The sequence below is a fragment of the Megachile rotundata genome, chromosome 15, assembly GCF_050947335.1.
Source record: "Megachile rotundata isolate GNS110a chromosome 15, iyMegRotu1, whole genome shotgun sequence".
Classification (NCBI taxonomy): Eukaryota; Metazoa; Arthropoda; class Insecta; order Hymenoptera; family Megachilidae; genus Megachile; species Megachile rotundata.
Window position 1 is genome coordinate 5,818,784 of NC_134997.1, and position 13,124 is coordinate 5,831,907.

Below are 13,124 nucleotides of genomic sequence, written 5' to 3' on the forward strand. Positions count from 1 at the left end.
AATATTATATAATATTTAAAAAAATGATTGCATATAAAAATTATATTTTACTCGACAATTTGAATATTTATTAATAATTACTAGTAGTGTTAATGTGTTAAATAAGCATCTATCATAATTAACTAATATAATAATATATAATGAACTATTTATTAAAATGTTCAAAACATAATAATTTACTGAAATTATTTATTTTGTATATGTTATATCAGAAAATAAAAAATTTCCCAGACACGAAGAAAATTCACAGCAGATAATTCCATAAATGTCAAAAACGAAAACTTAAAAGATTTCTCAAAATATTAGCACGCGAGGAACCCCTCTTTTCTCAATAACTAGTGAGATCAACTGAAAATCGAACAAACCATGAAAACAGATAAAAAACCAATGAAAAACGCACGCATGTAGTCAAGACAGAACCTTGAGCTATATTTGATATTCGTTTTCGTTTTTTTGCTTTTCGTAATCAGCAAATAGTCTAAGTCAATGAGTTTCATACGCAGATTAGAAACTTTTTTGTAGCAAAACGTAAATCACACTCCAGGCTTCTGAATCGTTATCACGACGTTGCTATACACACAGTGAAAATTATACTGGTAACTGCACAAATAGACTTCAAGAAATAATTTATATTTCGCGATACGTGAAGTGCTACATCTTTCATTTCAAGGGTAGTTAATATTCTTCATCAAATTAGGAATAATTAAACTTATTAGATAGGTCCTTATTTTATAGAATTTTGGGACTTTTCAATTTTTGAACTTTGGGACTTACAAGTTATGAACTTTAAGGCTGGGATTTTGGGACTTACAAATTATGAACTTTAAGGTGGGGATTTTGGGACTTACAAATTATGGACTTTTGAATCTTTAGGGTTTTGGGACTTGTGAATTATAGAGTTTTAGGTTTTATGAATCACGGAATTTTGTGACTTTTTAATCGTGAACTTTGCGATTTTGGGACTTATGAATTCTGTAATTTTGGGCCTCTCGAATTTTGAAGATACATTTTGGAATCTAAAAAGGTTGAAACTTGTTAAGTTTGGCATTTTATGACTTACAAATTATGAAATTTTGCGATTTTGGGTTTTATGAATACTAGAATTATGGGACTTATGAATGTTAGAATTTTGGAAATTATGAAATTTTTGAACTTTCAAAATTTTTGTCTTTGGGAATTTTGGATATAAGACTTATGAATTATAGAATTTTGAAATTTTTAGATTTTGGGACTTATGAATTATAGAATTTTAGGTGTAATGAATAACGAAATTTTGAGACTTTCTAATTTTGAAATTTACAACTTTGGAACATGAATTGTGGAATTTTGGGGCTTATAAATTACAGAACTTTGGGATTTACGAATTATAAAATTTTGGGCCCTTCGAATTGTTTAAATTTGGGATTTTAGAATTTACGAATTATGGCCTTTTGAAACTTTGGAATTCTACATTTTGAGTTCCAGAGATTTTGGGACCTATGCATTTTGAAATTTTAGAATTTTAGGCGTTTGAGATTTGGGCCATACAAATTACCGAGTTTGGGATTTTGGAACCTATACATTTTTAGAAATTGTTTAATTTTAGAACTTACAAGTTTTGGAATTTAAAAATGACTTAAGAATTATGAAGTGTTCGAATTTTGGGACTTAAAAGTTTTTAAACCGAGAAACTTTCAAATTTTTAGATTTTTGGACTTTCATAATATTGTATTAGAAAACACTGTAATTTTGGGACTTGCGTATTTTGAAATTTTTAGTTTTTCTTTCTCAAAATTCTGGTATCGTGAGTTGTGATTTTGGGACCGTCGAGAATTTTGAAAAATCAAATTTTTGGATTTCTAAAACACCAAAACTTTGAAACTTTGTAACATTCAAAAATCTAAATTAGAAAACGCAGTTGCTCCGCTCTCGTCACAAGCAGCACTTATATGATTATAAGAACCCCCAAAGTATAAAAACTATATATACATACCCTCACCCTGATTATACATATGTAATCTTTCTGACGATATATAACATATACATCACGCCTGAAAATCTTCTATGCATATCTTATTATACACATACGAATTCTTAGACGAATACACATACGAAATTTAGATATACACATACAAAATCTTGCTCCAATTATGCAATATACGTAATCCTACTAATGATATATATATGCACATATTGAAATATCCTCTGATTACGCATATCTGACTGTACACTATACTAACTCTGCCTAAACACTATACTAACTATACTAACAAAATATTTTATCCTCCTAAAAAACATCACATTAGCCGCATCAAATTTTTTTCTTCTTCATACATTGTAAATTAAAGTTCAACCCTTTCCCTAGCAATATTTTCCATAACAGAATATCGAAGAAAGTGGTAAGTGTAAAGGTCCAAGAAGACTTGGCCGCATCCTCGCGTGTCGGCAAAATCGATGAAAACGAAGCACGGAACTCCGTAGTCGGTCGTAGTCCCCGCGGCTTTAGATGATCTTATAAGGGTGGCTGGCAGATAGAACGAGCAGACATAAGTGATTTGGAACGTAGGACCATTATAGAACCACCTAGCAACATTAACGAAAACATTCGCCTCGCGTATCTCTTTCTCTCTCTTTGCTTGTCGGCTAGGTAACTAGATTCGAATTCGTGACACCTTCGGCACGATTGTCGCACGAACACCTTGCCAAGTCAACCTTCTTCGCTGGCTACTCTGTTGCAAATGTGCAACACGATTGATATGTGTTAGCCGTAACAAAGTACTACATTGTATCGCAGCTCTTGTTTTCAGTTCATTGAATTGGCTTTTGCAAAACAGAACAATTTGAAGATAATTACGAAATTTAGGACTCTGGGAATTTGGGAAATGGAGGACTGGTGGACTCAGATTCTTAGAAATATAGAATTACAAAATTTGGAAACTAGTGAATTGGAGGATATAAGAATTTAGAATTTCAAAATTTATGTGGACATTTAGGAAATGGCGAATTTCAGAATTTAGGCATTAGGTGATTTTAGAATTCGAGGACTAAGGGAAATTTTGAAGCTAGTAGAAATTTGGAAACTTAAAAATTGATTGATTTAGTAATTTAGAAACGTGAAAGTTTGGTGATTTAGAGACTGGGGAATTTGGCAATAAAGAAATTTGAAAATATAAAAATTTGGTGATGGGAAATTTAGGGACCAGTCAATTTGAAAATTTAGAAACTAGGGAATTTTGGGGATCGGCGACTAGGGAATTTTGAGGCTAGGGGATTCTCAGAACTTTGCAAATTTAGGAACTGGTGAATACGGAAATTTAAAAATATAGAAGATTGAGAATATGGTGACTAGATAATTTGGGAACTAGGGAATTGTGATAATGTAGGAACTAGTGAATTTGAGAATATTAAAACCAGAGAATTTGGGTATATCAGAACTAAGGATTTGTGACAATGCAGGGCGTAGTGACTTTAAGAATATTACAACCAGAAAATTTGGAAATATAGAAACTAGGGAATTTCGATGTAGAGACTAGTGAAGCTGAGAATATTACAACCAGGAAATTTCGGAATATAGAAACTAGGGAATTTCAGTGTAGGGGCTAGTGAATTAGACAATATTACAACCAGGAAATTTGGAAATATAGAAACTAGGGAATTTCAATGTAGGGGCTAGTCAAGCTGAGAATATTACAACCAGAAAATTTGGGAATATAGGAACTAGGGAATTTTGTAATTCGAAGTTTAGGGAATTTTGATATTAGAATTTTAATAGATAAAAAATTTAGGGACTAAAGGATTTAGAAATTTAGAAATATAGGATTTGCAAAATTTAGTGATTTGGGGTCTCAATAATTTGGATACTAGGGAATTTGGAAATATAGACAGTTAATAATGTGAACATTTGGTAATTTTCGAATTTAGAAATTAAAATTTTGAAATCCTAGAACTAGGAAATTTGAAAATTAGGAGGTTTGTATTAAAAATTTTATAATTTGGTGGTTTGGAAATTAGTGAATTTGGGATTTTTGAGAATAAGAAATTTGGCAATTTAAGGACTAGGGAATTTTTGATTCTACACATTGAGAAATTACAAAATTTAGTAATTCTAGAATTCTTTGGTGATTATAGAATTTACAAATATAGGGATTTAAATATCTAAAAACTGGTCGATTTTGAAATTTGAAAATTAAGAGATTTAGGAACTACAAGTTACGAATATAGAAATATAAAAATTTGAGAATACTAGAATTTAAAAGCTTTGATAATTAACAAATTTTAGAATTTGGGGACTTGTATATGAGAAAATGCTCAAGTTTAGAAAATTCTCAAATTTCTTAAAGAAAATGCACAACAATTTTTCAAATACTCTTTACAAATTTCAAAATATTAAAATCCACTATTATCCATATTTCAAATTCTGAAACGTTTAGCTGTTTCCGTTATAAATCTATCATACCTGAAATTAATTCTTAAATACCACGACTCACAATGAGTTATAACATACCCAACAAAACAGTAACAACTTATCTAAAATATCATCAACACGAATGTTATTTTTAAAGAAGGAAAAAAGTAAGAAAAGTATGTTATAGGCAGAAATTGCAGCGACCTCAAAAATATGTGTTATTTCGATCAGAACCGTGGAATGTTTCTTTGCATTAACTGTATGAGAAACTCGTCCATCTTCTTTAATTTTTCACATGCAAAGGAATCGATTGAGCCGAGCGCCGCTCGTCGAGATACATTATCGATTTGGTTATTTATTCTTGGAGCCCGGAAACTCGACGGTAGACCAGCTTTAATTAACCCTTCCTGACCTGTGATTATTAGTTTCACTGAAACATGCAACGCCAACTACTTCTTTGATAAAAAAATAATCACTTTTCAAGTTCACGGGAAATCGAAAATTAGTTTTGAAAATTCCAAAAATACCAAATTTTTTTAAATTTAGAAATCGGTAACAAATTTGAAAGTTCAGTATTTCTGTGTTTCATCACTGTAAATTCTTTAATTTCTATATTTCTAATTGATCAAATTAATGAATAGTGATACCTGAGATGTGTGCAAATTACTAAAAAAAATTGAAAAAAAATGTTCAAATTCCTAATTGTATAAATGTAGAAATTTGTAAATCGCACCAGGCTATGTTTCTCACAACATTCAATGTCTCCCTATGTTGATCTAACAAAAGGTCTATGATCCTGCGATCAGGATAACTTTTTCTGGGGTCCATTTTCTCAGAAAATATTCAAGGAGTTCGACTGAAATAACAAATAACCATGAAACACCCTGAGGACATTCGACACCGTGGATAGCACTCTGTTTTGGGAAACGTGAAAACGATGTGGCCACAGAAAGTAATTTGATCTAACATGCTTCCATATGGGTGAGAAAAAACATGTTTTGACATCGTTCGACTACTGGTCGGTGCGTGTAATGAAAGGATCATAGTACACTAGCCGACAGATAATATGCCGCTGTAGGGGTGCGAGAGACGACTCTTCCAGGAATCGGCATATTATCTGCCGACTAACAGCAATAACGCGTATTTAAGAAGCTTTCACACATAACCTGCCAAGCTATTTCCTACACTCTTGTGTTACAGTAATTATACGATATAAACAAATCTATCGATCGATATTTATAGATCTACTATAAATGTACTGTTTATAGTACATTGATTAATATTTTGTTAAATATAAGAAGACAGCTAGTAAAACAACATGTCCGTTGCTTGCTTATGTCGTACAGGTCCTCTGATTGAAGTTTGCGGAACGTAGAAAAGAACAGTGTCCGAACTGAACGTAAACAAACAAGAACTCTGTTGGAATAATTCTAATATAAGAATAAAACTTTTATTTTTGACTTTTTCGTTATGAAATTCTTTCCAACATATTTGTAATATTTTCTTGATTAAAATGATACCACATATAACGTAATTTGGAACACTTACTTGTAATTTCAAGCGTTTCGATTACATTGACGCTTCACTGAAGTAGAATTCGCGGTAAACGGAAGAGTAATGACACATCGGGTAACTTCGTTTCCCTTCGGCGCTATTCGTGTAATCACGTGATATGTCTGACAGTCGAAATCGTAGTTCTCTGGATGAAATGTCGAAATGTGGTCGAAAAGGATGATAGAGATTACAATAAAGTCTCGATATAAGGGAATATTTCCTGTTTGAAGTTTCGCTTGTATTGTGTAGTTCGATTGATTCAAGTTTGTTGAACATAGAAACAAACAGCCAATAGAGACAATGCCGAACTATTGAACATAAAGAGTAACATTGATAGGACAATCCTACTGCAAGAATAAAACTTTTCTCTTTTTTACTTTTCGTTACGAAACTTTTGCCAACACATTTGCGACATTTTCTTGATTAAAATGAGACAAAACACAACGTAATTTTGAACATATTAATTTATAATTGGTGCTTTGTTTACGTTGAGGACTTGAAGTTATTACAAATAAATATCTTTTGAATTGTGTTATATTTGGTCTCATTTTAATCGGGAAACTATCACAAACTAGTTGAAAGAAGGGCTCAAAATAAAAAAGTTAGCAACATATTAGCACTGTAAACAATTGAACAGGCTTTCGACCTTCGCCGACTGCCACGCAGCGGCTCTTTTTCACTTGCTATTCTTCTCTGCGTTTAAAACTTATCGTCAATTAAACCAGTAAATATAGTTTAAATTATATCGTGTTTGGTCTCAATTGAATCAGCAAAATCTATTGGTAAAAGTTTGATAATGAAAAGATCAAAAGTAAACAGGTTTTATATTTGCATATGTATTGTCCCACGGATATATGAGAACCTGGATCACGTTACATTTCTCGACGAGGAAGCTTCTGGATGTTTCGATGCTTCTTCTCCCAAGTGGTGGAAATAACTTTTTATGTCCAAAATGTTGTGAGTATATCGTAAATAACATCTTCGTTTATATTGAATGGTTACTGTACTTATTTGAACATGTCTGCAGTACTTGCCTAGTGCAAATGCATCTTTAGTTTCTATGACAAGGAGTGTGAAGTGCACGGCGTGTGCGTGAATAATGCGTGCGACGGGCGTTCCTATCGGCGTATTAAGTGGCGGCTCATTATTTGTCGGCTAGTGTGCTCAGTTTTGGATTTCAAATCTAGCGACCAATAATAGTGATCATTAAGCTTATGAAACGTTAACGATGTCACAAATCACACGTGAAAATGTGTTCTTTTTTTGAAGAACACATAGAAGATATATGTTACCGTGAACGACCGAAATTGGAGAATTTCGACTTTCACCGGTGAATGTCAACACATACCAAATACGTCGGTGAAAGATCGAATATTTTATTATATTCTTGTACATTCGGACCCTCACCGGTGTATGTCGACAATCACAGATATGCTCTGGTGAAGGTCCAAAAGAGAGGAGCCGACGAAGAAGCGACTGACTCTCTCCCGCCAAATCCTGTGTTCTGCTGGGAGTCAGTCAGCTTTGTCAATCTTATGCAAGCTTTGATGATGGGAGCAACGTTTTCTTAATTTTTTTTTCCAATACCGTAATTTATACTGAATGGATACTGCAGTAAATCGTGATCTTTTTCTTGAAAAGTTAAATGCATTAATTGCGGGTAAACGAGAAGACAATTGTTTTTATTTTTCGCAAGAAAAGTACTCTAAAATACTTTCTGAAGTGGTTTCTGCTAAAACTAAATGCAACACTGACATTCACCGGTGAAAGTCGACATTCTCCAGATTTCGGTCTTTCACGGTAACATATATATGAAACTGAATCAGAAAATATTCTATATTTATTAAATTAAGTAAAAGATATTTTCACTTTGCGTTTGTTAGTAAATTATGTGATAAAATATTTACAGGAAAATCAACTGTTTTAAGATTATATGAGGCAGAAATAAAAGTTAAGATTATTTTATTATATTTTTAAAGGTAGAGATTATTATATTTAAAAGTGATGTTTTTCTTTATTTTTATTATTGTTTGCTTCAATGAATTGATTATTTTGTAAGTAGAAAATTTGGAAAGCCGCTTATGCAATAATTTTCCTTAATTTTTAAGTTTTAATTTGATATATCATAGGTGTCATTTTACAAAAGTTTTATGTCATAAAATCTCGTGTAAACATTACGTATATTGAAATTAGTCATTGTTTGCTATAACTAGCTACCAGACATTTTGTATTAAAAACAATAGTGATTAGTATGTACCGCCATTTTCCTTGTACTTTAAGCTTGAATTTGATATACCACAAGTGTCGTCTTATAACAATTCTATGTCACAAAATCTCACTAGAATTACCAAATTTCGAAATCTGAGTTCATCACAAATTTAAAGCAACAAAAAAGTTGTAAATTTACAATAAAAAGTGGGGAAATACAGCTACTGTTGATTCAGCGAAGATACGAGAATTTGTATGACTTCTAATCATAGATGCCAAACATTGTGACTCTTTGTTACGATTAAATATCTCACAGTTGGTCATATAAATCAAGTCTTTCTACGTGGTAGATAAAGTAAGCTTGATGTACCTATTTTCTGGTTAACCATTATAGCTGTTGGCGCATATTCTTCAAACGGAAGAGTAATATATCTGAAGTTCAAAATGGCGAACGGACATTGTCAAATGAAACGTACCGTTACCCTTTGTATCACTCAACTTGTGCGTTAGATATATTTTTAGGGAAAAATGCCACTGAGAGAACTGTAGCATTCTTCAACGTTGAACGATATTAAGCGTGATAAAAATAAATGCCGGTATTCAGAGTGTGAATATTCCACTTTGCACTTCCAATTTTTTAACTGGTAGTTTACAAAATTAATATTAATATGTTCTTTTAGTACATTTCCTATTTTTATATTATTCGATTAAACTTGTTAATCTACTGTTCAAAATTTAAGGAAATTTAAAAATAGAGAATACCGGTATTCATATGGAAGGTGAGTAATATTACTAAAGAAAAATTCAGAACTTTTAGAGTTCTGTTTTTTAAATTATTCAATTTTAATTTTAATTGTTCTGTTTTAAATTGTAGGAATTTAAAATGTGACGTGCTCTTCTCGCTTTTCTCGATGGCATTCCGGTAGTTTCAACCCGATATGAAATCGGTTGTATTTGATAGGTTTAAGTAGCTCAAGGTATGTACATATATAGTGGCTGATTTCTTTTATTCACTGTTGCCGAAGCATTTCCGTCACCTTCTCATTTTTCTAAAGATAAAGTAAATAATTTTTAGGTTATACAAGTAATGGATGCAGTCAATTCACTGTTGTCAAACAAGAGGGAGAGAGCCAACGATTCGCCCCTCAGATAATTTCAAGAATTTTGATTTTAAGGGACAAGCTTTACTATGTGTCAGTGCAATAAATGGTGCCCTACACAATCTTGAGTTTTTTCCGTCATAAGAGATTACATAAAAATTGATAACTTATGATTGATAATATTTATGAATCGAATACTGGTATTCAATGTGTTGAATTTACAGAACACATCTATTAAATTTAAGAAATTATGAAGATACAGGAGACTTTACTAATATTCAAAATACTTCCTAGCAGCATTCTGGGACGTTTAAGATTCCAATCACTAAAAATGTTTTTTACAAAGAAGCTACTCGTTATTTTATCTTAAAGAAAAATATAAATAATCTTTTAAAATTGTATTAACATATTTCATAGCTGACTTCAGTAAATTTAAATGCTAAATATGACCAAAAAATTAGGAAACATGAACAAATTTTAAGCTTTCATAGAAAAATTCAAAAGGTTTTTTGATTTTAATATAAAGAACTAAAATTTTAGTTGAAAACTCTTGAGATACAAAAGTAAAAATACCGGTGTTTCAAAAAAGGTATTCAGATTGTCAAGATATAAAGTAGCTAAAACTGAAGCTAATTTGGCTAGGGTTGTTTCATACCCCGGTATGATCGTCAAGGTTTAAACGTGTTAGGAGGTTTGTTACTTAGCTAGACAATGACAGGTGATAATTATTATCCAATGCGTTATTCATTGTTGGAGAAATCGAGAGCTGAACGATTGCGCGAAATTAGTTGGCAGTGTTCTGTCGTTGTCCTGTACATCTGCCAACGGAAGGGTTGGTCCATTGAGTTCATTGAGCACGGTTTAGAAATATTTCGGCGATGCCTGCCACCGAAAATAGCAGCATGATTTTCTGGCCTGTTCGAATTTCTCCTCGTGAACGATTAATGTATCAGAGCCAGGTATGAATGGATCCATTAACGACTTAGCTACCACGAAAAATCAAAATATGCACCCTGAACACGGTTCGATTCATTCATATAAATGTATTCCAAATCGATTAGAATACCAAGTTTGCATCAAGAAATTTTATTTAATACAAGTACTATGTATTCGAGTAAAAATTTGTATAGATTCTTGAACCGGGTGCTATACGTGTGATTAATAATTAATTACGGAAAGTGTAATTACGTTAATTACTGTAACAAAAAGTGTAATTATAGTAATTGCAATTACATTAATTACAATTGCAATCAAATTACATGATAATAAGTTTTATAAAATAATTTCCTAGTACAAAAATCTTGTCACAAATTTCTTAAAATTTTCTAACAGAACCTAGATTTTCTAATAAAAATTGGTTTTCAATTCTTCAATAAAATTTCTCTTAATCTCTAAATTAAATTTTTGTTCAATTTGCAAATAAAATATTTGTTATTTTTCTAATAAAAAATCTTATTAATTTCCCACTGGAAAATTTGATAATAAGAAAGTCGTTTAATTTGCTAATACAGTATTTTCTCACAAAAAATTTTAATAAAAAATGTTCAACGCGATTTCATTTAAATTACTGATACAACTATTGCTTGAAACCGGTTTACCATTAGTTCTATTTTTGTCGTTTCCTTTCATTTTTCAAACATTTATGCCCATCCTGTTTCTCGATGGCAACTTCTCGTTCTTTTTAGAAATTCAAAGGAAGTCTTCGTGCACGAATTTAAACGTATTACAAACCCAAATAAGGAAAGATCTCGCGAAGATTATTGCAAACGCGTAAAACGAAAAAAGGTTATGTACGACAGGTGAACGTAACACCGTCAGCAAAGAAAAAAGATGATAAAAATGCAACCATTATTAATTTCATAGACGACTCTTCCGTGAATCACTTTCGCGTTCATGTAACGCGCTTCCGAGAAATCGCATACCGGAATGAAAATCCTCGATTAAAGATTAATCGAAGGTGTAATCGAATAAAATATTGCAAATTTATGCAGAGTGAATAGAGTGGCTCGTGATCGGACTATGTTACACTCTGCATATCACTGGTAATTAAAGTTGCTCGCAATCGAACTACGTATTTCATACTTTGCATATCTTTCATGTGGTTAAGATACTGGAGAATTTAATGTTTAACATTTTTACGACATTTAGGATAATCGAGGTATTTAGGATAATAGCACTTAAACGGTCTCGGTATCTATAGAGTTCAATTATGAAGTCTTGGGTCATAAATTACTTGTTTTATTATAGATAACGTGTGAACTCAAGATTTGATTAGTAATGTAATAGTGTGGTATGATAGTATGTTACTATAAGACGGTAGTGGCACGTTAATATATAGCATGATAGTAGTATGTTTATGTGGTACGATAATTGTATATTACTATAGTATGTAGGGAAATTGGGAATTTGAGAATTTTTGAATTTTTGAATTTTTGAATTTGCCAATTTGAGAATTTTTCGAATTTACGAATTTACGAATTTAAGAATTTAAGAATTTAAGAATTTAAGAATTTAAGAATTTAAGAATTTAAGAATTTTGAAACTTGAGAATTTCGGGATTTGGGAATGTAGGAATTTTGAACTTTGGGACTTAGGGAATTTAGAAATTTCGGGATTTGGGGACTTGAAGTTTTCGAAATTCACAAATTTGGTAATTTAGAGATGTGATAATTTAGAATTTGGAAATTTCGATTCTGGAGATATGTAAATTGGAAATTTAGAAATTCGAGATTTGGAGATTTGTGGGAATCTAGAATCCGGGAATTTGGAACTTTGGGAACTTGAGAATTTAAGAATTTCGAAATTTGGAGATTTGGCAAATTGGAATTTGATAATTTGGAATTAGAAAATTTGAAAATTTAGGTTTGAAAATTTTTAATTTGGAATTTGGAAATTTGGAAAGTTAGAAATTTAGAACTTGAAAGTTCTGAATTTGGAATTTGGAAATTTAGGAATTTGAGAATTTTAGAATTTTGGGAATTTGGGAGTTTGTGAACTTAACAGAATTTTTGAAATTTTAAGATTTGGAAATTTCAGAATTTGTGATTTTTGAAATTAATGAATTTAGCACTTTGAAAATTTGCATATCTGACAATTTAGGCATCAAAAAATTTGAAAATTCAGAAATTTGAAAATTTAAATATTTCACATTTGAGAATTTGCAAATTTTTAATTTTTCAGAAATTTAATGGTATGCATTCCTAAATTCATAATTTCCCAATAAATCCTGTCCTGCATATTAAGTTTATAAATTTAAGAAGTTCTTAAATTAAATAAACACGTCCACTTATATTTCTCCATATCACAATAAAATAATATTAGTGTATTTCTATTAACAACATTCTAGTATTAACATTAGTATTTAAGCATTCCTCGGAATTTAAACTTACTAACAATGTTCTATATATGTAGATACAGATTCTATGTATTCCTATTCTGTACATCCATACAGAATATTTTCGAAATGATACGACCGGAAAAGGGGTGAATTTACATGAAAAAATAAGGCAAAAATATAGAACGCAATTTTTTCATGTGTCACTTCATTTTCAAACAAAAATTGAATTCAGACAGATTCGAAGTATTTATAACAAAAATTTGTTCACGGCACGTAAGATGATAAATACATCTTTTCATTATTTTGAGAATTAAACAAATAAATCTAATTGTTAAGCTGGTCACAGCTTGTATTAAATATGCTCTGTATACACTGATCATATGCTTTATATCTTCATTATTTTTCCAAATATCTGTAATTCTTTTCAACTCAAATAATATAGCTGGAGAGTTGTAAACTAGTTTTTTAGGCTGCAGACATTTTCTATGGCACTTTCCAAATTTTACCTCACGCGTTATCGATACTCGAGTCTAACGTAAAC

General features: G+C 31.2%; 1 protein-coding gene and 1 long non-coding RNA gene across 2 annotated transcripts in view; one reads left to right on the forward strand and one right to left on the reverse strand.

Moving 5' to 3' along the window:
• The window catches only part of LOC100883750 (uncharacterized), an 87,931-nt gene that overhangs the window by 52,304 nt on the left and 22,503 nt on the right, over window positions 1–13,124 (reverse strand). The gene's annotated exons all lie outside the window — the stretch shown is intronic.
• LOC105663759 (uncharacterized) lies at window positions 7,970–9,593 on the forward strand. Its single transcript, XR_001097167.2, has 3 exons — window positions 7,970–8,925; window positions 9,021–9,123; window positions 9,222–9,593. It is a non-coding gene; the product is annotated as an uncharacterized LOC105663759 (long non-coding RNA).